Source organism: Hyla sarda, chromosome 8 (genome assembly GCF_029499605.1).
Source record: "Hyla sarda isolate aHylSar1 chromosome 8, aHylSar1.hap1, whole genome shotgun sequence".
In the NCBI taxonomy this organism is placed as follows: Eukaryota; Metazoa; Chordata; class Amphibia; order Anura; family Hylidae; genus Hyla; species Hyla sarda.
In genome coordinates, this window is record NC_079196.1 from 116,263,020 (window position 1) to 116,290,906 (window position 27,887).

Below are 27,887 nucleotides of genomic sequence, written 5' to 3' on the forward strand. Positions count from 1 at the left end.
TCAATGCCACGGGCTAGATGTAAACTGCAGATGACCATGTTGTGGTAGTTACCATGGATACCCAAGTGATGTGTGAGCTAACACATAGGCCCAACAGATTCCAAGAAGGCCAGAATCACCAGCGGCACCACCATCGATTGTCAGGTCACCCGGATTCAGCAAATACCAGAGTCCAAAATGATGCAGGTTTATACTGTTAATTTTCAGTTTATCGTTACAGTTGGTGTTATTCCATGTCGGAAGGGACGCAGCTACAGCCAGTGGGGTAACTAGAGACAGGCAGGCAGCTATGTGCAACAAAGGTAGGCGTGTTGTTTTCATATGCAGATCTGAAATATTGTCTTATATGCAAGAGGAGGAGTGATGGGGGTTCAGGCAAAAGCCAGGCTATGGATTGCATTGCTAAATGCTCCATCAGAGTGCAATGGTCGCCTGTCCTTTTTTTAAGTGATGATGTGGGTTTAGCCTGTGCTGTATGTATGTATGGGTGGCTGACTGCCACCCACCCAGAGAGTGTATGGGAGGCTGGTTGGCTGCCAGCCTTCCTTCCATTCCTATGAGTAATGTGAGTGCTCATGAAGGGGACATGGTTGGGTCCACCCCTTTCCCGGTTATCCCCTCTAGGCCTTTTGGCTTAGATCAAGTGTAAAAAAAGAAAGGATCTTGCGACAGATCGCATCCTGAGGCACGTTTTTTTTTGTGTGAATACTTGCACTTGGGTGACTTGTGAGCACATACTGATACATACGTTCCCTATCTGGGGACCATAAATTAAATGGATTTTTGAGAAAGGGAGCTGATTTGGAAGCTTGCTTCTGTCGCCCTATGCATTGACCCGATGTGGCAGTATATTCGGGTAGTGAACAGTGCACCACCCCATTCCAGTGTTAAACAAGAAAGATTCTCATTTAATCCTCCGTGGGTGAGAATTTGAGTTTGAGAATTGGAGACCAAAATGATGAGTTGCACTGACTGGTTTATGAACGTCTATTCATTTAGCGTTTTAATGACCATGTTTGCACACTGATTGGTGTAAAAAAATAAAATAAAACTAAATAATAATAATCTAGCACACCTGTGCAGGTTTGACATGACATGACAGGTAGCTGTCTTGTGGGTGGTGCTGAATCCTGTTAAATGACGTGAGGGTCTCATGCCTATACACAAGGGTGTGTCATTGCTGTTGCTTGACCATGCATTGGTATCTGTGGTCAGTGAATGATAAAAACAAAATTTACCATCCATTGATGGATGGGAAATCCGCCATGAGGCATTTGTTTTTAGAAACTGCTGCTCACAACCAATGTTGCAATGGAGTGTCTCCATCTGCTGGTGGTATTGGAAAGGCATTAGTGCTATGACAGGGTCTGAAGAAGAAGAAGAAGAAGAAGAAGAAGAAGACGGAAAAAAATATATATAAAAAGAAAAAGAGAGAGAGAGAGAGAGACTGACTTAGTGAGCGAGTGAGTGAGAGAGTGAGAGTGAGTGAGAGTGAATGAGTGAGTGAGTGAGTGATTGAGTGAGTGAGTGAGTGAGTGAGTGAGAACAAATGAGTTAAAGCAAGTGAGTGAGAGAGATCGAATGAATGAAAGTCTGAATGACAGAAAGAAAAAAGGATGAAGAAAGAAGCATGAAGAAAAAAAAATGTATATGGAGTTGCTGACATGAGTGCAATCTACAAAGCCGTTGAGGCTGATCCTCATGGGAGGATTATTGCACCAGGACCCTTAGCACTTTTAAAATGCCATTCAATGCCACGGGCTAGATGTAAACTGCAGATGACCATGTTGTGGTAGTTACCATGGATACCCAAGTGATGTGTGAGCTAACACATAGGCCCAACAGATTCCAAGAAGGCCAGAATCACCAGCGGCACCACCATCGATTGTCAGGTCACCCGGATTCAGCAAATACCAGAGTCCAAAATGATGCAGGTTTATACTGTTAATTTTCAGTTTATCGTTACAGTTGGTGTTATTCCATGTCGGAAGGGACGCAGCTACAGCCAGTGGGGTAACTAGAGACAGGCAGGCAGCTATGTGCAACAAAGGTAGGCGTGTTGTTTTCATATGCAGATCTGAAATATTGTCTTATATGCAAGAGGAGGAGTGATGGGGGTTCAGGCAAAAGCCAGGCTATGGATTGCATTGCTAAATGCTCCATCAGAGTGCAATGGTCGCCTGTCCTTTTTTTAAGTGATGATGTGGGTTTAGCCTGTGCTGTATGTATGTATGGGTGGCTGACTGCCACCCACCCAGAGAGTGTATGGGAGGCTGGTTGGCTGCCAGCCTTCCTTCCATTCCTATGAGTAATGTGAGTGCTCATGAAGGGGACATGGTTGGGTCCACCCCTTTCCCGGTTATCCCCTCTAGGCCTTTTGGCTTAGATCAAGTGTAAAAAAAGAAAGGATCTTGCGACAGATCGCATCCTGAGGCACGTTTTTTTTTGTGTGAATACTTGCACTTGGGTGACTTGTGAGCACATACTGATACATACGTTCCCTATCTGGGGACCATAAATTAAATGGATTTTTGAGAAAGGGAGCTGATTTGGAAGCTTGCTTCTGTCGCCCTATGCATTGACCCGATGTGGCAGTATATTCGGGTAGTGAACAGTGCACCACCCCATTCCAGTGTTAAACAAGAAAGATTCTCATTTAATCCTCCGTGGGTGAGAATTTGAGTTTGAGAATTGGAGACCAAAATGATGAGTTGCACTGACTGGTTTATGAACGTCTATTCATTTAGCGGTTTAATGACCATGTTTGCACACTGATTGGTGTAAAAAAATAAAATAAAACTAAATAATAATAATCTAGCACACCTGTGCAGGTTTGACATGACATGACAGGTAGCTGTCTTGTGGGTGGTGCTGAATCCTGTTAAATGACGTGAGGGTCTCATGCCTATACACAAGGGTGTGTCATTGCTGTTGCTTGACCATGCATTGGTATCTGTGGTCAGTGAATGATAAAAACAAAATTTACCATCCATTGATGGATGGGAAATCCGCCATGAGGCATTTGTTTTTAGAAACTGCTGCTCACAACCAATGTTGCAATGGAGTGTCTCCATCTGCTGGTGGTATTGGAAAGGCATTAGTGCTATGACAGGGTCTGAAGAAGAAGAAGAAGAAGAAGACGGAAAAAAATATATATAAAAAGAAAAAGAGAGAGAGAGAGAGAGAGACTGACTTAGTGAGCGAGTGAGTGAGAGAGTGAGAGTGAGTGAGAGTGAATGAATGAGTGAGTGAGTGATTGAGTGAGTGAGTGAGTGAGTGAGAACAAATGAGTTAAAGCAAGTGAGTGAGAGAGATCGAATGAATGAAAGTCTGAATGACAGAAAGAAAAAAGGATGAAGAAAGAAGCATGAAGAAAAAAAAATGTATATGGAGTTGCTGACATGAGTGCAATCTACAAAGCCGTTGAGGCTGATCCTCATGGGAGGATTATTGCACCAGGACCCTTAGCACTTTTAAAATGCCATTCAATGCCACGGGCTAGATGTAAACTGCAGATGACCATGTTGTGGTAGTTACCATGGATACCCAAGTGATGTGTGAGCTAACACATAGGCCCAACAGATTCCAAGAAGGCCAGAATCACCAGCGGCACCACCATCGATTGTCAGGTCACCCGGATTCAGCAAATACCAGAGTCCAAAATGATGCAGGTTTATACTGTTAATTTTCAGTTTATCGTTACAGTTGGTGTTATTCCATGTCGGAAGGGACGCAGCTACAGCCAGTGGGGTAACTAGAGACAGGCAGGCAGCTATGTGCAACAAAGGTAGGCGTGTTGTTTTCATATGCAGATCTGAAATATTGTCTTATATGCAAGAGGAGGAGTGATGGGGGTTCAGGCAAAAGCCAGGCTATGGATTGCATTGCTAAATGCTCCATCAGAGTGCAATGGTCGCCTGTCCTTTTTTTAAGTGATGATGTGGGTTTAGCCTGTGCTGTATGTATGTATGGGTGGCTGACTGCCACCCACCCAGAGAGTGTATGGGAGGCTGGTTGGCTGCCAGCCTTCCTTCCATTCCTATGAGTAATGTGAGTGCTCATGAAGGGGACATGGTTGGGTCCACCCCTTTCCCGGTTATCCCCTCTAGGCCTTTTGGCTTAGATCAAGTGTAAAAAAAGAAAGGATCTTGCGACAGATCGCATCCTGAGGCACGTTTTTTTTTGTGTGAATACTTGCACTTGGGTGACTTGTGAGCACATACTGATACATACGTTCCCTATCTGGGGACCATAAATTAAATGGATTTTTGAGAAAGGGAGCTGATTTGGAAGCTTGCTTCTGTCGCCCTATGCATTGACCCGATGTGGCAGTATATTCGGGTAGTGAACAGTGCACCACCCCATTCCAGTGTTAAACAAGAAAGATTCTCATTTAATCCTCCGTGGGTGAGAATTTGAGTTTGAGAATTGGAGACCAAAATGATGAGTTGCACTGACTGGTTTATGAACGTCTATTCATTTAGCGTTTTAATGACCATGTTTGCACACTGATTGGTGTAAAAAAATAAAATAAAACTAAATAATAATAATCTAGCACACCTGTGCAGGTTTGACATGACATGACAGGTAGCTGTCTTGTGGGTGGTGCTGAATCCTGTTAAATGACGTGAGGGTCTCATGCCTATACACAAGGGTGTGTCATTGCTGTTGCTTGACCATGCATTGGTATCTGTGGTCAGTGAATGATAAAAACAAAATTTACCATCCATTGATGGATGGGAAATCCGCCATGAGGCATTTGTTTTTAGAAACTGCTGCTCACAACCAATGTTGCAATGGAGTGTCTCCATCTGCTGGTGGTATTGGAAAGGCATTAGTGCTATGACAGGGTCTGAAGAAGAAGAAGAAGAAGAAGAAGAAGAAGACGGAAAAAAATATATATAAAAAGAAAAAGAGAGAGAGAGAGAGAGACTGACTTAGTGAGCGAGTGAGTGAGAGAGTGAGAGTGAGTGAGAGTGAATGAGTGAGTGAGTGAGTGATTGAGTGAGTGAGTGAGTGAGTGAGTGAGAACAAATGAGTTAAAGCAAGTGAGTGAGAGAGATCGAATGAATGAAAGTCTGAATGACAGAAAGAAAAAAGGATGAAGAAAGAAGCATGAAGAAAAAAAAATGTATATGGAGTTGCTGACATGAGTGCAATCTACAAAGCCGTTGAGGCTGATCCTCATGGGAGGATTATTGCACCAGGACCCTTAGCACTTTTAAAATGCCATTCAATGCCACGGGCTAGATGTAAACTGCAGATGACCATGTTGTGGTAGTTACCATGGATACCCAAGTGATGTGTGAGCTAACACATAGGCCCAACAGATTCCAAGAAGGCCAGAATCACCAGCGGCACCACCATCGATTGTCAGGTCACCCGGATTCAGCAAATACCAGAGTCCAAAATGATGCAGGTTTATACTGTTAATTTTCAGTTTATCGTTACAGTTGGTGTTATTCCATGTCGGAAGGGACGCAGCTACAGCCAGTGGGGTAACTAGAGACAGGCAGGCAGCTATGTGCAACAAAGGTAGGCGTGTTGTTTTCATATGCAGATCTGAAATATTGTCTTATATGCAAGAGGAGGAGTGATGGGGGTTCAGGCAAAAGCCAGGCTATGGATTGCATTGCTAAATGCTCCATCAGAGTGCAATGGTCGCCTGTCCTTTTTTTAAGTGATGATGTGGGTTTAGCCTGTGCTGTATGTATGTATGGGTGGCTGACTGCCACCCACCCAGAGAGTGTATGGGAGGCTGGTTGGCTGCCAGCCTTCCTTCCATTCCTATGAGTAATGTGAGTGCTCATGAAGGGGACATGGTTGGGTCCACCCCTTTCCCGGTTATCCCCTCTAGGCCTTTTGGCTTAGATCAAGTGTAAAAAAAGAAAGGATCTTGCGACAGATCGCATCCTGAGGCACGTTTTTTTTTGTGTGAATACTTGCACTTGGGTGACTTGTGAGCACATACTGATACATACGTTCCCTATCTGGGGACCATAAATTAAATGGATTTTTGAGAAAGGGAGCTGATTTGGAAGCTTGCTTCTGTCGCCCTATGCATTGACCCGATGTGGCAGTATATTCGGGTAGTGAACAGTGCACCACCCCATTCCAGTGTTAAACAAGAAAGATTCTCATTTAATCCTCCGTGGGTGAGAATTTGAGTTTGAGAATTGGAGACCAAAATGATGAGTTGCACTGACTGGTTTATGAATGTCTATTCATTTAGCGTTTTAATGACCATGTTTGCACACTGATTGGTGTAAAAAAATAAAATAAAACTAAATAATAATAATCTAGCACACCTGTGCAGGTTTGACATGACATGACAGGTAGCTGTCTTGTGGGTGGTGCTGAATCCTGTTAAATGACGTGAGGGTCTCATGCCTATACACAAGGGTGTGTCATTGCTGTTGCTTGACCATGCATTGGTATCTGTGGTCAGTGAATGATAAAAACAAAATTTACCATCCATTGATGGATGGGAAATCCGCCATGAGGCATTTGTTTTTAGAAACTGCTGCTCACAACCAATGTTGCAATGGAGTGTCTCCATCTGCTGGTGGTATTGGAAAGGCATTAGTGCTATGACAGGGTCTGAAGAAGAAGAAGAAGAAGAAGAAGAAGACGGAAAAAAATATATATAAAAAGAAAAAGAGAGAGAGAGAGAGAGAGACTGACTTAGTGAGCGAGTGAGTGAGAGAGTGAGAGTGAGTGAGAGTGAATGAGTGAGTGAGTGATTGAGTGAGTGAGTGAGTGAGAACAAATGAGTTAAAGCAAGTGAGTGAGAGAGATCGAATGAATGAAAGTCTGAATGACAGAAAGAAAAAAGGATGAAGAAAGAAGCATGAAGAAAAAAAAATGTATATGGAGTTGCTGACATGAGTGCAATCTACAAAGCCGTTGAGGCTGATCCTCATGGGAGGATTATTGCACCAGGACCCTTAGCACTTTTAAAATGCCATTCAATGCCACGGGCTAGATGTAAACTGCAGATGACCATGTTGTGGTAGTTACCATGGATACCCAAGTGATGTGTGAGCTAACACATAGGCCCAACAGATTCCAAGAAGGCCAGAATCACCAGCGGCACCACCATCGATTGTCAGGTCACCCGGATTCAGCAAATACCAGAGTCCAAAATGATGCAGGTTTATACTGTTAATTTTCAGTTTATCGTTACAGTTGGTGTTATTCCATGTCGGAAGGGACGCAGCTACAGCCAGTGGGGTAACTAGAGACAGGCAGGCAGCTATGTGCAACAAAGGTAGGCGTGTTGTTTTCATATGCAGATCTGAAATATTGTCTTATATGCAAGAGGAGGAGTGATGGGGGTTCAGGCAAAAGCCAGGCTATGGATTGCATTGCTAAATGCTCCATCAGAGTGCAATGGTCGCCTGTCCTTTTTTTAAGTGATGATGTGGGTTTAGCCTGTGCTGTATGTATGTATGGGTGGCTGACTGCCACCCACCCAGAGAGTGTATGGGAGGCTGGTTGGCTGCCAGCCTTCCTTCCATTCCTATGAGTAATGTGAGTGCTCATGAAGGGGACATGGTTGGGTCCACCCCTTTCCCGGTTATCCCCTCTAGGCCTTTTGGCTTAGATCAAGTGTAAAAAAAGAAAGGATCTTGCGACAGATCGCATCCTGAGGCACGTTTTTTTTTGTGTGAATACTTGCACTTGGGTGACTTGTGAGCACATACTGATACATACGTTCCCTATCTGGGGACCATAAATTAAATGGATTTTTGAGAAAGGGAGCTGATTTGGAAGCTTGCTTCTGTCGCCCTATGCATTGACCCGATGTGGCAGTATATTCGGGTAGTGAACAGTGCACCACCCCATTCCAGTGTTAAACAAGAAAGATTCTCATTTAATCCTCCGTGGGTGAGAATTTGAGTTTGAGAATTGGAGACCAAAATGATGAGTTGCACTGACTGGTTTATGAACGTCTATTCATTTAGCGTTTTAATGACCATGTTTGCACACTGATTGGTGTAAAAAAATAAAATAAAACTAAATAATAATAATCTAGCACACCTGTGCAGGTTTGACATGACATGACAGGTAGCTGTCTTGTGGGTGGTGCTGAATCCTGTTAAATGACGTGAGGGTCTCATGCCTATACACAAGGGTGTGTCATTGCTGTTGCTTGACCATGCATTGGTATCTGTGGTCAGTGAATGATAAAAACAAAATTTACCATCCATTGATGGATGGGAAATCCGCCATGAGGCATTTGTTTTTAGAAACTGCTGCTCACAACCAATGTTGCAATGGAGTGTCTCCATCTGCTGGTGGTATTGGAAAGGCATTAGTGCTATGACAGGGTCTGAAGAAGAAGAAGAAGAAGAAGAAGACGGAAAAAAATATATATAAAAAGAAAAAGAGAGAGAGAGAGAGAGAGACTGACTTAGTGAGCGAGTGAGTGAGAGAGTGAGAGTGAGTGAGAGTGAATGAGTGAGTGATTGAGTGAGTGAGTGAGTGAGAACAAATGAGTTAAAGCAAGTGAGTGAGAGAGATCGAATGAATGAAAGTCTGAATGACAGAAAGAAAAAAGGATGAAGAAAGAAGCATGAAGAAAAAAAAATGTATATGGAGTTGCTGACATGAGTGCAATCTACAAAGCCGTTGAGGCTGATCCTCATGGGAGGATTATTGCACCAGGACCCTTAGCACTTTTAAAATGCCATTCAATGCCACGGGCTAGATGTAAACTGCAGATGACCATGTTGTGGTAGTTACCATGGATACCCAAGTGATGTGTGAGCTAACACATAGGCCCAACAGATTCCAAGAAGGCCAGAATCACCAGCGGCACCACCATCGATTGTCAGGTCACCCGGATTCAGCAAATACCAGAGTCCAAAATGATGCAGGTTTATACTGTTAATTTTCAGTTTATCGTTACAGTTGGTGTTATTCCATGTCGGAAGGGACGCAGCTACAGCCAGTGGGGTAACTAGAGACAGGCAGGCAGCTATGTGCAACAAAGGTAGGCGTGTTGTTTTCATATGCAGATCTGAAATATTGTCTTATATGCAAGAGGAGGAGTGATGGGGGTTCAGGCAAAAGCCAGGCTATGGATTGCATTGCTAAATGCTCCATCAGAGTGCAATGGTCGCCTGTCCTTTTTTTAAGTGATGATGTGGGTTTAGCCTGTGCTGTATGTATGTATGGGTGGCTGACTGCCACCCACCCAGAGAGTGTATGGGAGGCTGGTTGGCTGCCAGCCTTCCTTCCATTCCTATGAGTAATGTGAGTGCTCATGAAGGGGACATGGTTGGGTCCACCCCTTTCCCGGTTATCCCCTCTAGGCCTTTTGGCTTAGATCAAGTGTAAAAAAAGAAAGGATCTTGCGACAGATCGCATCCTGAGGCACGTTTTTTTTTGTGTGAATACTTGCACTTGGGTTACTTGTGAGCACATACTGATACATACGTTCCCTATCTGGGGACCATAAATTAAATGGATTTTTGAGAAAGGGAGCTGATTTGGAAGCTTGCTTCTGTCGCCCTATGCATTGACCCGATGTGGCAGTATATTCGGGTAGTGAACAGTGCACCACCCCATTCCAGTGTTAAACAAGAAAGATTCTCATTTAATCCTCCGTGGGTGAGAATTTGAGTTTGAGAATTGGAGACCAAAATGATGAGTTGCACTGACTGGTTTATGAACGTCTATTCATTTAGCGTTTTAATGACCATGTTTGCACACTGATTGGTGTAAAAAAATAAAATAAAACTAAATAATAATAATCTAGCACACCTGTGCAGGTTTGACATGACATGACAGGTAGCTGTCTTGTGGGTGGTGCTGAATCCTGTTAAATGACGTGAGGGTCTCATGCCTATACACAAGGGTGTGTCATTGCTGTTGCTTGACCATGCATTGGTATCTGTGGTCAGTGAATGATAAAAACAAAATTTACCATCCATTGATGGATGGGAAATCCGCCATGAGGCATTTGTTTTTAGAAACTGCTGCTCACAACCAATGTTGCAATGGAGTGTCTCCATCTGCTGGTGGTATTGGAAAGGCATTAGTGCTATGACAGGGTCTGAAGAAGAAGAAGAAGAAGAAGAAGAAGAAGACGGAAAAAAATATATATAAAAAGAAAAAGAGAGAGAGAGAGAGAGAGACTGACTTAGTGAGCGAGTGAGTGAGAGAGTGAGAGTGAGTGAGAGTGAATGAGTGAGTGATTGAGTGAGTGAGTGAGTGAGAACAAATGAGTTAAAGCAAGTGAGTGAGAGAGATCGAATGAATGAAAGTCTGAATGACAGAAAGAAAAAAGGATGAAGAAAGAAGCATGAAGAAAAAAAAATGTATATGGAGTTGCTGACATGAGTGCAATCTACAAAGCCGTTGAGGCTGATCCTCATGGGAGGATTATTGCACCAGGACCCTTAGCACTTTTAAAATGCCATTCAATGCCACGGGCTAGATGTAAACTGCAGATGACCATGTTGTGGTAGTTACCATGGATACCCAAGTGATGTGTGAGCTAACACATAGGCCCAACAGATTCCAAGAAGGCCAGAATCACCAGCGGCACCACCATCGATTGTCAGGTCACCCGGATTCAGCAAATACCAGAGTCCAAAATGATGCAGGTTTATACTGTTAATTTTCAGTTTATCGTTACAGTTGGTGTTATTCCATGTCGGAAGGGACGCAGCTACAGCCAGTGGGGTAACTAGAGACAGGCAGGCAGCTATGTGCAACAAAGGTAGGCGTGTTGTTTTCATATGCAGATCTGAAATATTGTCTTATATGCAAGAGGAGGAGTGATGGGGGTTCAGGCAAAAGCCAGGCTATGGATTGCATTGCTAAATGCTCCATCAGAGTGCAATGGTCGCCTGTCCTTTTTTTAAGTGATGATGTGGGTTTAGCCTGTGCTGTATGTATGTATGGGTGGCTGACTGCCACCCACCCAGAGAGTGTATGGGAGGCTGGTTGGCTGCCAGCCTTCCTTCCATTCCTATGAGTAATGTGAGTGCTCATGAAGGGGACATGGTTGGGTCCACCCCTTTCCCGGTTATCCCCTCTAGGCCTTTTGGCTTAGATCAAGTGTAAAAAAAGAAAGGATCTTGCGACAGATCGCATCCTGAGGCACGTTTTTTTTTGTGTGAATACTTGCACTTGGGTGACTTGTGAGCACATACTGATACATACGTTCCCTATCTGGGGACCATAAATTAAATGGATTTTTGAGAAAGGGAGCTGATTTGGAAGCTTGCTTCTGTCGCCCTATGCATTGACCCGATGTGGCAGTATATTCGGGTAGTGAACAGTGCACCACCCCATTCCAGTGTTAAACAAGAAAGATTCTCATTTAATCCTCCGTGGGTGAGAATTTGAGTTTGAGAATTGGAGACCAAAATGATGAGTTGCACTGACTGGTTTATGAACGTCTATTCATTTAGCGTTTTAATGACCATGTTTGCACACTGATTGGTGTAAAAAAATAAAATAAAACTAAATAATAATAATCTAGCACACCTGTGCAGGTTTGACATGACATGACAGGTAGCTGTCTTGTGGGTGGTGCTGAATCCTGTTAAATGACGTGAGGGTCTCATGCCTATACACAAGGGTGTGTCATTGCTGTTGCTTGACCATGCATTGGTATCTGTGGTCAGTGAATGATAAAAACAAAATTTACCATCCATTGATGGATGGGAAATCCGCCATGAGGCATTTGTTTTTAGAAACTGCTGCTCACAACCAATGTTGCAATGGAGTGTCTCCATCTGCTGGTGGTATTGGAAAGGCATTAGTGCTATGACAGGGTCTGAAGAAGAAGAAGAAGAAGAAGAAGAAGAAGACGGAAAAAAATATATATAAAAAGAAAAAGAGAGAGAGAGAGAGAGAGACTGACTTAGTGAGCGAGTGAGTGAGAGAGTGAGAGTGAGTGAGAGTGAATGAGTGAGTGATTGAGTGAGTGAGTGAGTGAGAACAAATGAGTTAAAGCAAGTGAGTGAGAGAGATCGAATGAATGAAAGTCTGAATGACAGAAAGAAAAAAGGATGAAGAAAGAAGCATGAAGAAAAAAAAATGTATATGGAGTTGCTGACATGAGTGCAATCTACAAAGCCGTTGAGGCTGATCCTCATGGGAGGATTATTGCACCAGGACCCTTAGCACTTTTAAAATGCCATTCAATGCCACGGGCTAGATGTAAACTGCAGATGACCATGTTGTGGTAGTTACCATGGATACCCAAGTGATGTGTGAGCTAACACATAGGCCCAACAGATTCCAAGAAGGCCAGAATCACCAGCGGCACCACCATCGATTGTCAGGTCACCCGGATTCAGCAAATACCAGAGTCCAAAATGATGCAGGTTTATACTGTTAATTTTCAGTTTATCGTTACAGTTGGTGTTATTCCATGTCGGAAGGGACGCAGCTACAGCCAGTGGGGTAACTAGAGACAGGCAGGCAGCTATGTGCAACAAAGGTAGGCGTGTTGTTTTCATATGCAGATCTGAAATATTGTCTTATATGCAAGAGGAGGAGTGATGGGGGTTCAGGCAAAAGCCAGGCTATGGATTGCATTGCTAAATGCTCCATCAGAGTGCAATGGTCGCCTGTCCTTTTTTTAAGTGATGATGTGGGTTTAGCCTGTGCTGTATGTATGTATGGGTGGCTGACTGCCACCCACCCAGAGAGTGTATGGGAGGCTGGTTGGCTGCCAGCCTTCCTTCCATTCCTATGAGTAATGTGAGTGCTCATGAAGGGGACATGGTTGGGTCCACCCCTTTCCCGGTTATCCCCTCTAGGCCTTTTGGCTTAGATCAAGTGTAAAAAAAGAAAGGATCTTGCGACAGATCGCATCCTGAGGCACGTTTTTTTTTGTGTGAATACTTGCACTTGGGTGACTTGTGAGCACATACTGATACATACGTTCCCTATCTGGGGACCATAAATTAAATGGATTTTTGAGAAAGGGAGCTGATTTGGAAGCTTGCTTCTGTCGCCCTATGCATTGACCCGATGTGGCAGTATATTCGGGTAGTGAACAGTGCACCACCCCATTCCAGTGTTAAACAAGAAAGATTCTCATTTAATCCTCCGTGGGTGAGAATTTGAGTTTGAGAATTGGAGACCAAAATGATGAGTTGCACTGACTGGTTTATGAACGTCTATTCATTTAGCGTTTTAATGACCATGTTTGCACACTGATTGGTGTAAAAAAATAAAATAAAACTAAATAATAATAATCTAGCACACCTGTGCAGGTTTGACATGACATGACAGGTAGCTGTCTTGTGGGTGGTGCTGAATCCTGTTAAATGACGTGAGGGTCTCATGCCTATACACAAGGGTGTGTCATTGCTGTTGCTTGACCATGCATTGGTATCTGTGGTCAGTGAATGATAAAAACAAAATTTACCATCCATTGATGGATGGGAAATCCGCCATGAGGCATTTGTTTTTAGAAACTGCTGCTCACAACCAATGTTGCAATGGAGTGTCTCCATCTGCTGGTGGTATTGGAAAGGCATTAGTGCTATGACAGGGTCTGAAGAAGAAGAAGAAGAAGAAGAAGAAGACGGAAAAAAATATATATAAAAAGAAAAAGAGAGAGAGAGAGAGAGACTGACTTAGTGAGCGAGTGAGTGAGAGAGTGAGAGTGAGTGAGAGTGAATGAATGAGTGAGTGAGTGAGTGAGTGAGAACAAATGAGTTAAAGCAAGTGAGTGAGAGAGATCGAATGAATGAAAGTCTGAATGACAGAAAGAAAAAAGGATGAAGAAAGAAGCATGAAGAAAAAAAAATGTATATGGAGTTGCTGACATGAGTGCAATCTACAAAGCCGTTGAGGCTGATCCTCATGGGAGGATTATTGCACCAGGACCCTTAGCACTTTTAAAATGCCATTCAATGCCACGGGCTAGATGTAAACTGCAGATGACCATGTTGTGGTAGTTACCATGGATACCCAAGTGATGTGTGAGCTAACACATAGGCCCAACAGATTCCAAGAAGGCCAGAATCACCAGCGGCACCACCATCGATTGTCAGGTCACCCGGATTCAGCAAATACCAGAGTCCAAAATGATGCAGGTTTATACTGTTAATTTTCAGTTTATCGTTACAGTTGGTGTTATTCCATGTCGGAAGGGACGCAGCTACAGCCAGTGGGGTAACTAGAGACAGGCAGGCAGCTATGTGCAACAAAGGTAGGCGTGTTGTTTTCATATGCAGATCTGAAATATTGTCTTATATGCAAGAGGAGGAGTGATGGGGGTTCAGGCAAAAGCCAGGCTATGGATTGCATTGCTAAATGCTCCATCAGAGTGCAATGGTCGCCTGTCCTTTTTTTAAGTGATGATGTGGGTTTAGCCTGTGCTGTATGTATGTATGGGTGGCTGACTGCCACCCACCCAGAGAGTGTATGGGAGGCTGGTTGGCTGCCAGCCTTCCTTCCATTCCTATGAGTAATGTGAGTGCTCATGAAGGGGACATGGTTGGGTCCACCCCTTTCCCGGTTATCCCCTCTAGGCCTTTTGGCTTAGATCAAGTGTAAAAAAAGAAAGGATCTTGCGACAGATCGCATCCTGAGGCACGTTTTTTTTTGTGTGAATACTTGCACTTGGGTGACTTGTGAGCACATACTGATACATACGTTCCCTATCTGGGGACCATAAATTAAATGGATTTTTGAGAAAGGGAGCTGATTTGGAAGCTTGCTTCTGTCGCCCTATGCATTGACCCGATGTGGCAGTATATCCGGGTAGTGAACAGTGCACCACCCCATTCCAGTGTTAAACAAGAAAGATTCTCATTTAATCCTCCGTGGGTGAGAATTTGAGTTTGAGAATTGGAGACCAAAATGATGAGTTGCACTGACTGGTTTATGAACGTCTATTCATTTAGCGTTTTAATGACCATGTTTGCACACTGATTGGTGTAAAAAAATAAAATAAAACTAAATAATAATAATCTAGCACACCTGTGCAGGTTTGACATGACATGACAGGTAGCTGTCTTGTGGGTGGTGCTGAATCCTGTTAAATGACGTGAGGGTCTCATGCCTATACACAAGGGTGTGTCATTGCTGTTGCTTGACCATGCATTGGTATCTGTGGTCAGTGAATGATAAAAACAAAATTTACCATCCATTGATGGATGGGAAATCCGCCATGAGGCATTTGTTTTTAGAAACTGCTGCTCACAACCAATGTTGCAATGGAGTGTCTCCATCTGCTGGTGGTATTGGAAAGGCATTAGTGCTATGACAGGGTCTGAAGAAGAAGAAGAAGAAGAAGACGGAAAAAAATATATATAAAAAGAAAAAGAGAGAGAGAGAGAGAGAGACTGACTTAGTGAGCGAGTGAGTGAGAGAGTGAGAGTGAGTGAGAGTGAATGAGTGAGTGAGTGATTGAGTGAGTGAGTGAGTGAGAACAAATGAGTTAAAGCAAGTGAGTGAGAGAGATCGAATGAATGAAAGTCTGAATGACAGAAAGAAAAAAGGATGAAGAAAGAAGCATGAAGAAAAAAAAATGTATATGGAGTTGCTGACATGAGTGCAATCTACAAAGCCGTTGAGGCTGATCCTCATGGGAGGATTATTGCACCAGGACCCTTAGCACTTTTAAAATGCCATTCAATGCCACGGGCTAGATGTAAACTGCAGATGACCATGTTGTGGTAGTTACCATGGATACCCAAGTGATGTGTGAGCTAACACATAGGCCCAACAGATTCCAAGAAGGCCAGAATCACCAGCGGCACCACCATCGATTGTCAGGTCACCCGGATTCAGCAAATACCAGAGTCCAAAATGATGCAGGTTTATACTGTTAATTTTCAGTTTATCGTTACAGTTGGTGTTATTCCATGTCGGAAGGGACGCAGCTACAGCCAGTGGGGTAACTAGAGACAGGCAGGCAGCTATGTGCAACAAAGGTAGGCGTGTTGTTTTCATATGCAGATCTGAAATATTGTCTTATATGCAAGAGGAGGAGTGATGGGGGTTCAGGCAAAAGCCAGGCTATGGATTGCATTGCTAAATGCTCCATCAGAGTGCAATGGTCGCCTGTCCTTTTTTTAAGTGATGATGTGGGTTTAGCCTGTGCTGTATGTATGTATGGGTGGCTGACTGCCACCCACCCAGAGAGTGTATGGGAGGCTGGTTGGCTGCCAGCCTTCCTTCCATTCCTATGAGTAATGTGAGTGCTCATGAAGGGGACATGGTTGGGTCCACCCCTTTCCCGGTTATCCCCTCTAGGCCTTTTGGCTTAGATCAAGTGTAAAAAAAGAAAGGATCTTGCGACAGATCGCATCCTGAGGCACGTTTTTTTTTGTGTGAATACTTGCACTTGGGTGACTTGTGAGCACATACTGATACATACGTTCCCTATCTGGGGACCATAAATTAAATGGATTTTTGAGAAAGGGAGCTGATTTGGAAGCTTGCTTCTGTCGCCCTATGCATTGACCCGATGTGGCAGTATATTCGGGTAGTGAACAGTGCACCACCCCATTCCAGTGTTAAACAAGAAAGATTCTCATTTAATCCTCCGTGGGTGAGAATTTGAGTTTGAGAATTGGAGACCAAAATGATGAGTTGCACTGACTGGTTTATGAACGTCTATTCATTTAGCGTTTTAATGACCATGTTTGCACACTGATTGGTGTAAAAAAATAAAATAAAACTAAATAATAATAATCTAGCACACCTGTGCAGGTTTGACATGACATGACAGGTAGCTGTCTTGTGGGTGGTGCTGAATCCTGTTAAATGACGTGAGGGTCTCATGCCTATACACAAGGGTGTGTCATTGCTGTTGCTTGACCATGCATTGGTATCTGTGGTCAGTGAATGATAAAAACAAAATTTACCATCCATTGATGGATGGGAAATCCGCCATGAGGCATTTGTTTTTAGAAACTGCTGCTCACAACCAATGTTGCAATGGAGTGTCTCCATCTGCTGGTGGTATTGGAAAGGCATTAGTGCTATGACAGGGTCTGAAGAAGAAGAAGAAGAAGAAGAAGACGGAAAAAAATATATATAAAAAGAAAAAGAGAGAGAGAGAGAGAGACTGACTTAGTGAGCGAGTGAGTGAGAGAGTGAGAGTGAGTGAGAGTGAATGAGTGAGTGAGTGATTGAGTGAGTGAGTGAGTGAGAACAAATGAGTTAAAGCAAGTGAGTGAGAGAGATCGAATGAATGAAAGTCTGAATGACAGAAAGAAAAAAGGATGAAGAAAGAAGCATGAAGAAAAAAAAATGTATATGGAGTTGCTGACATGAGTGCAATCTACAAAGCCGTTGAGGCTGATCCTCATGGGAGGATTATTGCACCAGGACCCTTAGCACTTTTAAAATGCCATTCAATGCCACGGGCTAGATGTAAACTGCAGATGACCATGTTGTGGTAGTTACCATGGATACCCAAGTGATGTGTGAGCTAACACATAGGCCCAACAGATTCCAAGAAGGCCAGAATCACCAGCGGCACCACCATCGATTGTCAGGTCACCCGGATTCAGCAAATACCAGAGTCCAAAATGATGCAGGTTTATACTGTTAATTTTCAGTTTATCGTTACAGTTGGTGTTATTCCATGTCGGAAGGGACGCAGCTACAGCCAGTGGGGTAACTAGAGACAGGCAGGCAGCTATGTGCAACAAAGGTAGGCGTGTTGTTTTCATATGCAGATCTGAAATATTGTCTTATATGCAAGAGGAGGAGTGATGGGGGTTCAGGCAAAAGCCAGGCTATGGATTGCATTGCTAAATGCTCCATCAGAGTGCAATGGTCGCCTGTCCTTTTTTTAAGTGATGATGTGGGTTTAGCCTGTGCTGTATGTATGTATGGGTGGCTGACTGCCACCCACCCAGAGAGTGTATGGGAGGCTGGTTGGCTGCCAGCCTTCCTTCCATTCCTATGAGTAATGTGAGTGCTCATGAAGGGGACATGGTTGGGTCCACCCCTTTCCCGGTTATCCCCTCTAGGCCTTTTGGCTTAGATCAAGTGTAAAAAAAGAAAGGATCTTGCGACAGATCGCATCCTGAGGCACGTTTTTTTTTGTGTGAATACTTGCACTTGGGTGACTTGTGAGCACATACTGATACATACGTTCCCTATCTGGGGACCATAAATTAAATGGATTTTTGAGAAAGGGAGCTGATTTGGAAGCTTGCTTCTGTCGCCCTATGCATTGACCCGATGTGGCAGTATATTCGGGTAGTGAACAGTGCACCACCCCATTCCAGTGTTAAACAAGAAAGATTCTCATTTAATCCTCCGTGGGTGAGAATTTGAGTTTGAGAATTGGAGACCAAAATGATGAGTTGCACTGACTGGTTTATGAACGTCTATTCATTTAGCGTTTTAATGACCATGTTTGCACACTGATTGGTGTAAAAAAATAAAATAAAACTAAATAATAATAATCTAGCACACCTGTGCAGGTTTGACATGACATGACAGGTAGCTGTCTTGTGGGTGGTGCTGAATCCTGTTAAATGACGTGAGGGTCTCATGCCTATACACAAGGGTGTGTCATTGCTGTTGCTTGACCATGCATTGGTATCTGTGGTCAGTGAATGATAAAAACAAAATTTACCATCCATTGATGGATGGGAAATCCGCCATGAGGCATTTGTTTTTAGAAACTGCTGCTCACAACCAATGTTGCAATGGAGTGTCTCCATCTGCTGGTGGTATTGGAAAGGCATTAGTGCTATGACAGGGTCTGAAGAAGAAGAAGAAGAAGAAGACGGAAAAAAATATATATAAAAAGAAAAAGAGAGAGAGAGAGAGAGAGACTGACTTAGTGAGCGAGTGAGTGAGAGAGTGAGAGTGAGTGAGAGTGAATGAATGAGTGAGTGAGTGATTGAGTGAGTGAGTGAGTGAGTGAGAACAAATGAGTTAAAGCAAGTGAGTGAGAGAGATCGAATGAATGAAAGTCTGAATGACAGAAAGAAAAAAGGATGAAGAAAGAAGCATGAAGAAAAAAAAATGTATATGGAGTTGCTGACATGAGTGCAATCTACAAAGCCGTTGAGGCTGATCCTCATGGGAGGATTATTGCACCAGGACCCTTAGCACTTTTAAAATGCCATTCAATGCCACGGGCTAGATGTAAACTGCAGATGACCATGTTGTGGTAGTTACCATGGATACCCAAGTGATGTGTGAGCTAACACATAGGCCCAACAGATTCCAAGAAGGCCAGAATCACCAGCGGCACCACCATCGATTGTCAGGTCACCCGGATTCAGCAAATACCAGAGTCCAAAATGATGCAGGTTTATACTGTTAATTTTCAGTTTATCGTTACAGTTGGTGTTATTCCATGTCGGAAGGGACGCAGCTACAGCCAGTGGGGTAACTAGAGACAGGCAGGCAGCTATGTGCAACAAAGGTAGGCGTGTTGTTTTCATATGCAGATCTGAAATATTGTCTTATATGCAAGAGGAGGAGTGATGGGGGTTCAGGCAAAAGCCAGGCTATGGATTGCATTGCTAAATGCTCCATCAGAGTGCAATGGTCGCCTGTCCTTTTTTTAAGTGATGATGTGGGTTTAGCCTGTGCTGTATGTATGTATGGGTGGCTGACTGCCACCCACCCAGAGAGTGTATGGGAGGCTGGTTGGCTGCCAGCCTTCCTTCCATTCCAATGAGTAATGTGAGTGCTCATGAAGGGGACATGGTTGGGTCCACCCCTTTCCCGGTTATCCCCTCTAGGCCTTTTGGCTTAGATCAAGTGTAAAAAAAGAAAGGATCTTGCGACAGATCGCATCCTGAGGCACGTTTTTTTTTGTGTGAATACTTGCACTTGGGTGACTTGTGAGCACATACTGATACATACGTTCCCTATCTGGGGACCATAAATTAAATGGATTTTTGAGAAAGGGAGCTGATTTGGAAGCTTGCTTCTGTCGCCCTATGCATTGACCCGATGTGGCAGTATATTCGGGTAGTGAACAGTGCACCACCCCATTCCAGTGTTAAACAAGAAAGATTCTCATTTAATCCTCCGTGGGTGAGAATTTGAGTTTGAGAATTGGAGACCAAAATGATGAGTTGCACTGACTGGTTTATGAACGTCTATTCATTTAGCGTTTTAATGACCATGTTTGCACACTGATTGGTGTAAAAAAATAAAATAAAACTAAATAATAATAATCTAGCACACCTGTGCAGGTTTGACATGACATGACAGGTAGCTGTCTTGTGGGTGGTGCTGAATCCTGTTAAATGACGTGAGGGTCTCATGCCTATACACAAGGGTGTGTCATTGCTGTTGCTTGACCATGCATTGGTATCTGTGGTCAGTGAATGATAAAAACAAAATTTACCATCCATTGATGGATGGGAAATCCGCCATGAGGCATTTGTTTTTAGAAACTGCTGCTCACAACCAATGTTGCAATGGAGTGTCTCCATCTGCTGGTGGTATTGGAAAGGCATTAGTGCTATGACAGGGTCTGAAGAAGAAGAAGAAGAAGAAGACGGAAAAAAATATATATAAAAAGAAAAAGAGAGAGAGAGAGAGAGAGACTGACTTAGTGAGCGAGTGAGTGAGAGAGTGAGAGTGAGTGAGAGTGAATGAGTGAGTGAGTGAGTGATTGAGTGAGTGAGTGAGTGAGTGAGAACAAATGAGTTAAAGCAAGTGAGTGAGAGAGATCGAATGAATGAAAGTCTGAATGACAGAAAGAAAAAAGGATGAAGAAAGAAGCATGAAGAAAAAAAAATGTATATGGAGTTGCTGACATGAGTGCAATCTACAAAGCCGTTGAGGCTGATCCTCATGGGAGGATTATTGCACCAGGACCCTTAGCACTTTTAAAATGCCATTCAATGCCACGGGCTAGATGTAAACTGCAGATGACCATGTTGTGGTAGTTACCATGGATACCCAAGTGATGTGTGAGCTAACACATAGGCCCAACAGATTCCAAGAAGGCCAGAATCACCAGCGGCACCACCATCGATTGTCAGGTCACCCGGATTCAGCAAATACCAGAGTCCAAAATGATGCAGGTTTATACTGTTAATTTTCAGTTTATCGTTACAGTTGGTGTTATTCCATGTCGGAAGGGACGCAGCTACAGCCAGTGGGGTAACTAGAGACAGGCAGGCAGCTATGTGCAACAAAGGTAGGCGTGTTGTTTTCATATGCAGATCTGAAATATTGTCTTATATGCAAGAGGAGGAGTGATGGGGGTTCAGGCAAAAGCCAGGCTATGGATTGCATTGCTAAATGCTCCATCAGAGTGCAATGGTCGCCTGTCCTTTTTTTAAGTGATGATGTGGGTTTAGCCTGTGCTGTATGTATATATGGGTGGCTGACTGCCACCCACCCAGAGAGTGTATGGGAGGCTGGTTGGCTGCCAGCCTTCCTTCCATTCCTATGAGTAATGTGAGTGCTCATGAAGGGGACATGGTTGGGTCCACCCCTTTCCCGGTTATCCCCTCTAGGCCTTTTGGCTTAGATCAAGTGTAAAAAAAGAAAGGATCTTGCGACAGATCGCATCCTGAGGCACGTTTTTTTTTGTGTGAATACTTGCACTTGGGTGACTTGTGAGCACATACTGATACATACGTTCCCTATCTGGGGACCATAAATTAAATGGATTTTTGAGAAAGGGAGCTGATTTGGAAGCTTGCTTCTGTCGCCCTATGCATTGACCCGATGTGGCAGTATATTCGGGTAGTGAACAGTGCACCACCCCATTCCAGTGTTAAACAAGAAAGATTCTCATTTAATCCTCCGTGGGTGAGAATTTGAGTTTGAGAATTGGAGACCAAAATGATGAGTTGCACTGACTGGTTTATGAACGTCTATTCATTTAGCGTTTTAATGACCATGTTTGCACACTGATTGGTGTAAAAAAATAAAATAAAACTAAATAATAATAATCTAGCACACCTGTGCAGGTTTGACATGACATGACAGGTAGCTGTCTTGTGGGTGGTGCTGAATCCTGTTAAATGACGTGAGGGTCTCATGCCTATACACAAGGGTGTGTCATTGCTGTTGCTTGACCATGCATTGGTATCTGTGGTCAGTGAATGATAAAAACAAAATTTACCTTCCATTGATGGATGGGAAATCCGCCATGAGGCATTTGTTTTTAGAAACTGCTGCTCACAACCAATGTTGCAATGGAGTGTCTCCATCTGCTGGTGGTATTGGAAAGGCATTAGTGCTATGACAGGGTCTGAAGAAGAAGAAGAAGAAGAAGACGGAAAAAAATATATATAAAAAGAAAAAGAGAGAGAGAGAGAGAGACTGACTTAGTGAGCGAGTGAGTGAGAGAGTGAGAGTGAGTGAGAGTGAATGAGTGAGTGAGTGATTGAGTGAGTGAGTGAGAACAAATGAGTTAAAGCAAGTGAGTGAGAGAGATCGAATGAATGAAAGTCTGAATGACAGAAAGAAAAAAGGATGAAGAAAGAAGCATGAAGAAAAAAAAATGTATATGGAGTTGCTGACATGAGTGCAATCTACAAAGCCGTTGAGGCTGATCCTCATGGGAGGATTATTGCACCAGGACCCTTAGCACTTTTAAAATGCCATTCAATGCCACGGGCTAGATGTAAACTGCAGATGACCATGTTGTGGTAGTTACCATGGATACCCAAGTGATGTGTGAGCTAACACATAGGCCCAACAGATTCCAAGAAGGCCAGAATCACCAGCGGCACCACCATCGATTGTCAGGTCACCCGGATTCAGCAAATACCAGAGTCCAAAATGATGCAGGTTTATACTGTTAATTTTCAGTTTATCGTTACAGTTGGTGTTATTCCATGTCGGAAGGGACGCAGCTACAGCCAGTGGGGTAACTAGAGACAGGCAGGCAGCTATGTGCAACAAAGGTAGGCGTGTTGTTTTCATATGCAGATCTGAAATATTGTCTTATATGCAAGAGGAGGAGTGATGGGGGTTCAGGCAAAAGCCAGGCTATGGATTGCATTGCTAAATGCTCCATCAGAGTGCAATGGTCGCCTGTCCTTTTTTTAAGTGATGATGTGGGTTTAGCCTGTGCTGTATGTATGTATGGGTGGCTGACTGCCACCCACCCAGAGAGTGTATGGGAGGCTGGTTGGCTGCCAGCCTTCCTTCCATTCCTATGAGTAATGTGAGTGCTCATGAAGGGGACATGGTTGGGTCCACCCCTTTCCCGGTTATCCCCTCTAGGCCTTTTGGCTTAGATCAAGTGTAAAAAAAGAAAGGATCTTGCGACAGATCGCATCCTGAGGCACGTTTTTTTTTGTGTGAATACTTGCACTTGGGTGACTTGTGAGCACATACTGATACATACGTTCCCTATCTGGGGACCATAAATTAAATGGATTTTTGAGAAAGGGAGCTGATTTGGAAGCTTGCTTCTGTCGCCCTATGCATTGACCCGATGTGGCAGTATATTCGGGTAGTGAACAGTGCACCACCCCATTCCAGTGTTAAACAAGAAAGATTCTCATTTAATCCTCCGTGGGTGAGAATTTGAGTTTGAGAATTGGAGACCAAAATGATGAGTTGCACTGACTGGTTTATGAACGTCTATTCATTTAGCGTTTTAATGACCATGTTTGCACACTGATTGGTGTAAAAAAATAAAATAAAACTAAATAATAATAATCTAGCACACCTGTGCAGGTTTGACATGACATGACAGGTAGCTGTCTTGTGGGTGGTGCTGAATCCTGTTAAATGACGTGAGGGTCTCATGCCTATACACAAGGGTGTGTCATTGCTGTTGCTTGACCATGCATTGGTATCTGTGGTCAGTGAATGATAAAAACAAAATTTACCATCCATTGATGGATGGGAAATCCGCCATGAGGCATTTGTTTTTAGAAACTGCTGCTCACAACCAATGTTGCAATGGAGTGTCTCCATCTGCTGGTGGTATTGGAAAGGCATTAGTGCTATGACAGGGTCTGAAGAAGAAGAAGAAGAAGAAGAAGACGGAAAAAAATATATATAAAAAGAAAAAGAGAGAGAGAGAGAGAGACTGACTTAGTGAGCGAGTGAGTGAGAGAGTGAGAGTGAGTGAGAGTGAATGAGTGAGTGAGTGATTGAGTGAGTGAGTGAGTGAGAACAAATGAGTTAAAGCAAGTGAGTGAGAGAGATCGAATGAATGAAAGTCTGAATGACAGAAAGAAAAAAGGATGAAGAAAGAAGCATGAAGAAAAAAAAATGTATATGGAGTTGCTGACATGAGTGCAATCTACAAAGCCGTTGAGGCTGATCCTCATGGGAGGATTATTGCACCAGGACCCTTAGCACTTTTAAAATGCCATTCAATGCCACGGGCTAGATGTAAACTGCAGATGACCATGTTGTGGTAGTTACCATGGATACCCAAGTGATGTGTGAGCTAACACATAGGCCCAACAGATTCCAAGAAGGCCAGAATCACCAGCGGCACCACCATCGATTGTCAGGTCACCCGGATTCAGCAAATACCAGAGTCCAAAATGATGCAGGTTTATACTGTTAATTTTCAGTTTATCGTTACAGTTGGTGTTATTCCATGTCGGAAGGGACGCAGCTACAGCCAGTGGGGTAACTAGAGACAGGCAGGCAGCTATGTGCAACAAAGGTAGGCGTGTTGTTTTCATATGCAGATCTGAAATATTGTCTTATATGCAAGAGGAGGAGTGATGGGGGTTCAGGCAAAAGCCAGGCTATGGATTGCATTGCTAAATGCTCCATCAGAGTGCAATGGTCGCCTGTCCTTTTTTTAAGTGATGATGTGGGTTTAGCCTGTGCTGTATGTATGTATGGGTGGCTGACTGCCACCCACCCAGAGAGTGTATGGGAGGCTGGTTGGCTGCCAGCCTTCCTTCCATTCCTATGAGTAATGTGAGTGCTCATGAAGGGGACATGGTTGGGTCCACCCCTTTCCCGGTTATCCCCTCTAGGCCTTTTGGCTTAGATCAAGTGTAAAAAAAGAAAGGATCTTGCGACAGATCGCATCCTGAGGCACGTTTTTTTTTGTGTGAATACTTGCACTTGGGTGACTTGTGAGCACATACTGATACATACGTTCCCTATCTGGGGACCATAAATTAAATGGATTTTTGAGAAAGGGAGCTGATTTGGAAGCTTGCTTCTGTCGCCCTATGCATTGACCCGATGTGGCAGTATATTCGGGTAGTGAACAGTGCACCACCCCATTCCAGTGTTAAACAAGAAAGATTCTCATTTAATCCTCCGTGGGTGAGAATTTGAGTTTGAGAATTGGAGACCAAAATGATGAGTTGCACTGACTGGTTTATGAACGTCTATTCATTTAGCGTTTTAATGACCATGTTTGCACACTGATTGGTGTAAAAAAATAAAATAAAACTAAATAATAATAATCTAGCACACCTGTGCAGGTTTGACATGACATGACAGGTAGCTGTCTTGTGGGTGGTGCTGAATCCTGTTAAATGACGTGAGGGTCTCATGCCTATACACAAGGGTGTGTCATTGCTGTTGCTTGACCATGCATTGGTATCTGTGGTCAGTGAATGATAAAAACAAAATTTACCATCCATTGATGGATGGGAAATCCGCCATGAGGCATTTGTTTTTAGAAACTGCTGCTCACAACCAATGTTGCAATGGAGTGTCTCCATCTGCTGGTGGTATTGGAAAGGCATTAGTGCTATGACAGGGTCTGAAGAAGAAGAAGAAGAAGAAGACGGAAAAAAATATATATAAAAAGAAAAAGAGAGAGAGAGAGAGAGACTGACTTAGTGAGCGAGTGAGTGAGAGAGTGAGAGTGAGTGAGAGTGAATGAATGAGTGAGTGAGTGATTGAGTGAGTGAGTGAGTGAGTGAGAACAAATGAGTTAAAGCAAGTGAGTGAGAGAGATCGAATGAATGAAAGTCTGAATGACAGAAAGAAAAAAGGATGAAGAAAGAAGCATGAAGAAAAAAAAAATGTATATGGAGTTGCTGACATGAGTGCAATCTACAAAGCCGTTGAGGCTGATCCTCATGGGAGGATTATTGCACCAGGACCCTTAGCACTTTTAAAATGCCATTCAATGCCACGGGCTAGATGTAAACTGCAGATGACCATGTTGTGGTAGTTACCATGGATACCCAAGTGATGTGTGAGCTAACACATAGGCCCAACAGATTCCAAGAAGGCCAGAATCACCAGCGGCACCACCATCGATTGTCAGGTCACCCGGATTCAGCAAATACCAGAGTCCAAAATGATGCAGGTTTATACTGTTAATTTTCAGTTTATCGTTACAGTTGGTGTTATTCCATGTCGGAAGGGACGCAGCTACAGCCAGTGGGGTAACTAGAGACAGGCAGGCAGCTATGTGCAACAAAGGTAGGCGTGTTGTTTTCATATGCAGATCTGAAATATTGTCTTATATGCAAGAGGAGGAGTGATGGGGGTTCAGGCAAAAGCCAGGCTATGGATTGCATTGCTAAATGCTCCATCAGAGTGCAATGGTCGCCTGTCCTTTTTTTAAGTGATGATGTGGGTTTAGCCTGTGCTGTATGTATGTATGGGTGGCTGACTGCCACCCACCCAGAGAGTGTATGGGAGGCTGGTTGGCTGCCAGCCTTCCTTCCATTCCAATGAGTAATGTGAGTGCTCATGAAGGGGACATGGTTGGGTCCACCCCTTTCCCGGTTATCCCCTCTAGGCCTTTTGGCTTAGATCAAGTGTAAAAAAAGAAAGGATCTTGCGACAGATCGCATCCTGAGGCACGTTTTTTTTTGTGTGAATACTTGCACTTGGGTGACTTGTGAGCACATACTGATACATACGTTCCCTATCTGGGGACCATAAATTAAATGGATTTTTGAGAAAGGGAGCTGATTTGGAAGCTTGCTTCTGTCGCCCTATGCATTGACCCGATGTGGCAGTATATTCGGGTAGTGAACAGTGCACCACCCCATTCCAGTGTTAAACAAGAAAGATTCTCATTTAATCCTCCGTGGGTGAGAATTTGAGTTTGAGAATTGGAGACCAAAATGATGAGTTGCACTGACTGGTTTATGAACGTCTATTCATTTAGCGTTTTAATGACCATGTTTGCACACTGATTGGTGTAAAAAAATAAAATAAAACTAAATAATAATAATCTAGCACACCTGTGCAGGTTTGACATGACATGACAGGTAGCTGTCTTGTGGGTGGTGCTGAATCCTGTTAAATGACGTGAGGGTCTCATGCCTATACACAAGGGTGTGTCATTGCTGTTGCTTGACCATGCATTGGTATCTGTGGTCAGTGAATGATAAAAACAAAATTTACCATCCATTGATGGATGGGAAATCCGCCATGAGGCATTTGTTTTTAGAAACTGCTGCTCACAACCAATGTTGCAATGGAGTGTCTCCATCTGCTGGTGGTATTGGAAAGGCATTAGTGCTATGACAGGGTCTGAAGAAGAAGAAGAAGAAGAAGACGGAAAAAAATATATATAAAAAGAAAAAGAGAGAGAGAGAGAGAGAGACTGACTTAGTGAGCGAGTGAGTGAGAGAGTGAGAGTGAGTGAGAGTGAATGAGTGAGTGAGTGAGTGATTGAGTGAGTGAGTGAGTGAGTGAGAACAAATGAGTTAAAGCAAGTGAGTGAGAGAGATCGAATGAATGAAAGTCTGAATGACAGAAAGAAAAAAGGATGAAGAAAGAAGCATGAAGAAAAAAAAATGTATATGGAGTTGCTGACATGAGTGCAATCTACAAAGCCGTTGAGGCTGATCCTCATGGGAGGATTATTGCACCAGGACCCTTAGCACTTTTAAAATGCCATTCAATGCCACGGGCTAGATGTAAACTGCAGATGACCATGTTGTGGTAGTTACCATGGATACCCAAGTGATGTGTGAGCTAACACATAGGCCCAACAGATTCCAAGAAGGCCAGAATCACCAGCGGCACCACCATCGATT

The 27,887-nt window shown here is 43.5% G+C and overlaps 16 pseudogenes; all 16 read left to right on the forward strand.

Moving 5' to 3' along the window:
- The first annotated feature begins 613 nt into the window (after nucleotides 1-613).
- LOC130288882 (U2 spliceosomal RNA) lies at nucleotides 614-877 on the forward strand (annotated as a pseudogene).
- A 1,484-nt stretch (nucleotides 878-2,361) lies between these two features.
- Nucleotides 2,362-2,625, forward strand: LOC130288883 (U2 spliceosomal RNA; annotated as a pseudogene).
- Nucleotides 2,626-4,098: 1,473 nt separating this feature from the next.
- Nucleotides 4,099-4,362, forward strand: LOC130288884 (U2 spliceosomal RNA; annotated as a pseudogene).
- Nucleotides 4,363-5,846: 1,484 nt separating this feature from the next.
- LOC130288885 (U2 spliceosomal RNA) lies at nucleotides 5,847-6,110 on the forward strand (annotated as a pseudogene).
- A 1,471-nt stretch (nucleotides 6,111-7,581) lies between these two features.
- On the forward strand, nucleotides 7,582-7,845 carry LOC130288887 (U2 spliceosomal RNA; annotated as a pseudogene).
- Nucleotides 7,846-9,309: 1,464 nt separating this feature from the next.
- LOC130288824 (U2 spliceosomal RNA) lies at nucleotides 9,310-9,573 on the forward strand (annotated as a pseudogene).
- A 1,470-nt stretch (nucleotides 9,574-11,043) lies between these two features.
- On the forward strand, nucleotides 11,044-11,307 carry LOC130288888 (U2 spliceosomal RNA; annotated as a pseudogene).
- Nucleotides 11,308-12,777: 1,470 nt separating this feature from the next.
- Nucleotides 12,778-13,041, forward strand: LOC130288889 (U2 spliceosomal RNA; annotated as a pseudogene).
- A 1,461-nt stretch (nucleotides 13,042-14,502) lies between these two features.
- On the forward strand, nucleotides 14,503-14,766 carry LOC130289691 (U2 spliceosomal RNA; annotated as a pseudogene).
- Nucleotides 14,767-16,231: 1,465 nt separating this feature from the next.
- LOC130288890 (U2 spliceosomal RNA) lies at nucleotides 16,232-16,495 on the forward strand (annotated as a pseudogene).
- Nucleotides 16,496-17,961: 1,466 nt separating this feature from the next.
- On the forward strand, nucleotides 17,962-18,225 carry LOC130288891 (U2 spliceosomal RNA; annotated as a pseudogene).
- Nucleotides 18,226-19,698: 1,473 nt separating this feature from the next.
- Nucleotides 19,699-19,962, forward strand: LOC130288892 (U2 spliceosomal RNA; annotated as a pseudogene).
- Nucleotides 19,963-21,435: 1,473 nt separating this feature from the next.
- On the forward strand, nucleotides 21,436-21,699 carry LOC130288893 (U2 spliceosomal RNA; annotated as a pseudogene).
- A 1,459-nt stretch (nucleotides 21,700-23,158) lies between these two features.
- Nucleotides 23,159-23,422, forward strand: LOC130288894 (U2 spliceosomal RNA; annotated as a pseudogene).
- Nucleotides 23,423-24,888: 1,466 nt separating this feature from the next.
- LOC130288895 (U2 spliceosomal RNA) lies at nucleotides 24,889-25,152 on the forward strand (annotated as a pseudogene).
- Nucleotides 25,153-26,624: 1,472 nt separating this feature from the next.
- LOC130288896 (U2 spliceosomal RNA) lies at nucleotides 26,625-26,888 on the forward strand (annotated as a pseudogene).
- Nucleotides 26,889-27,887: the final 999 nt, after the last annotated feature.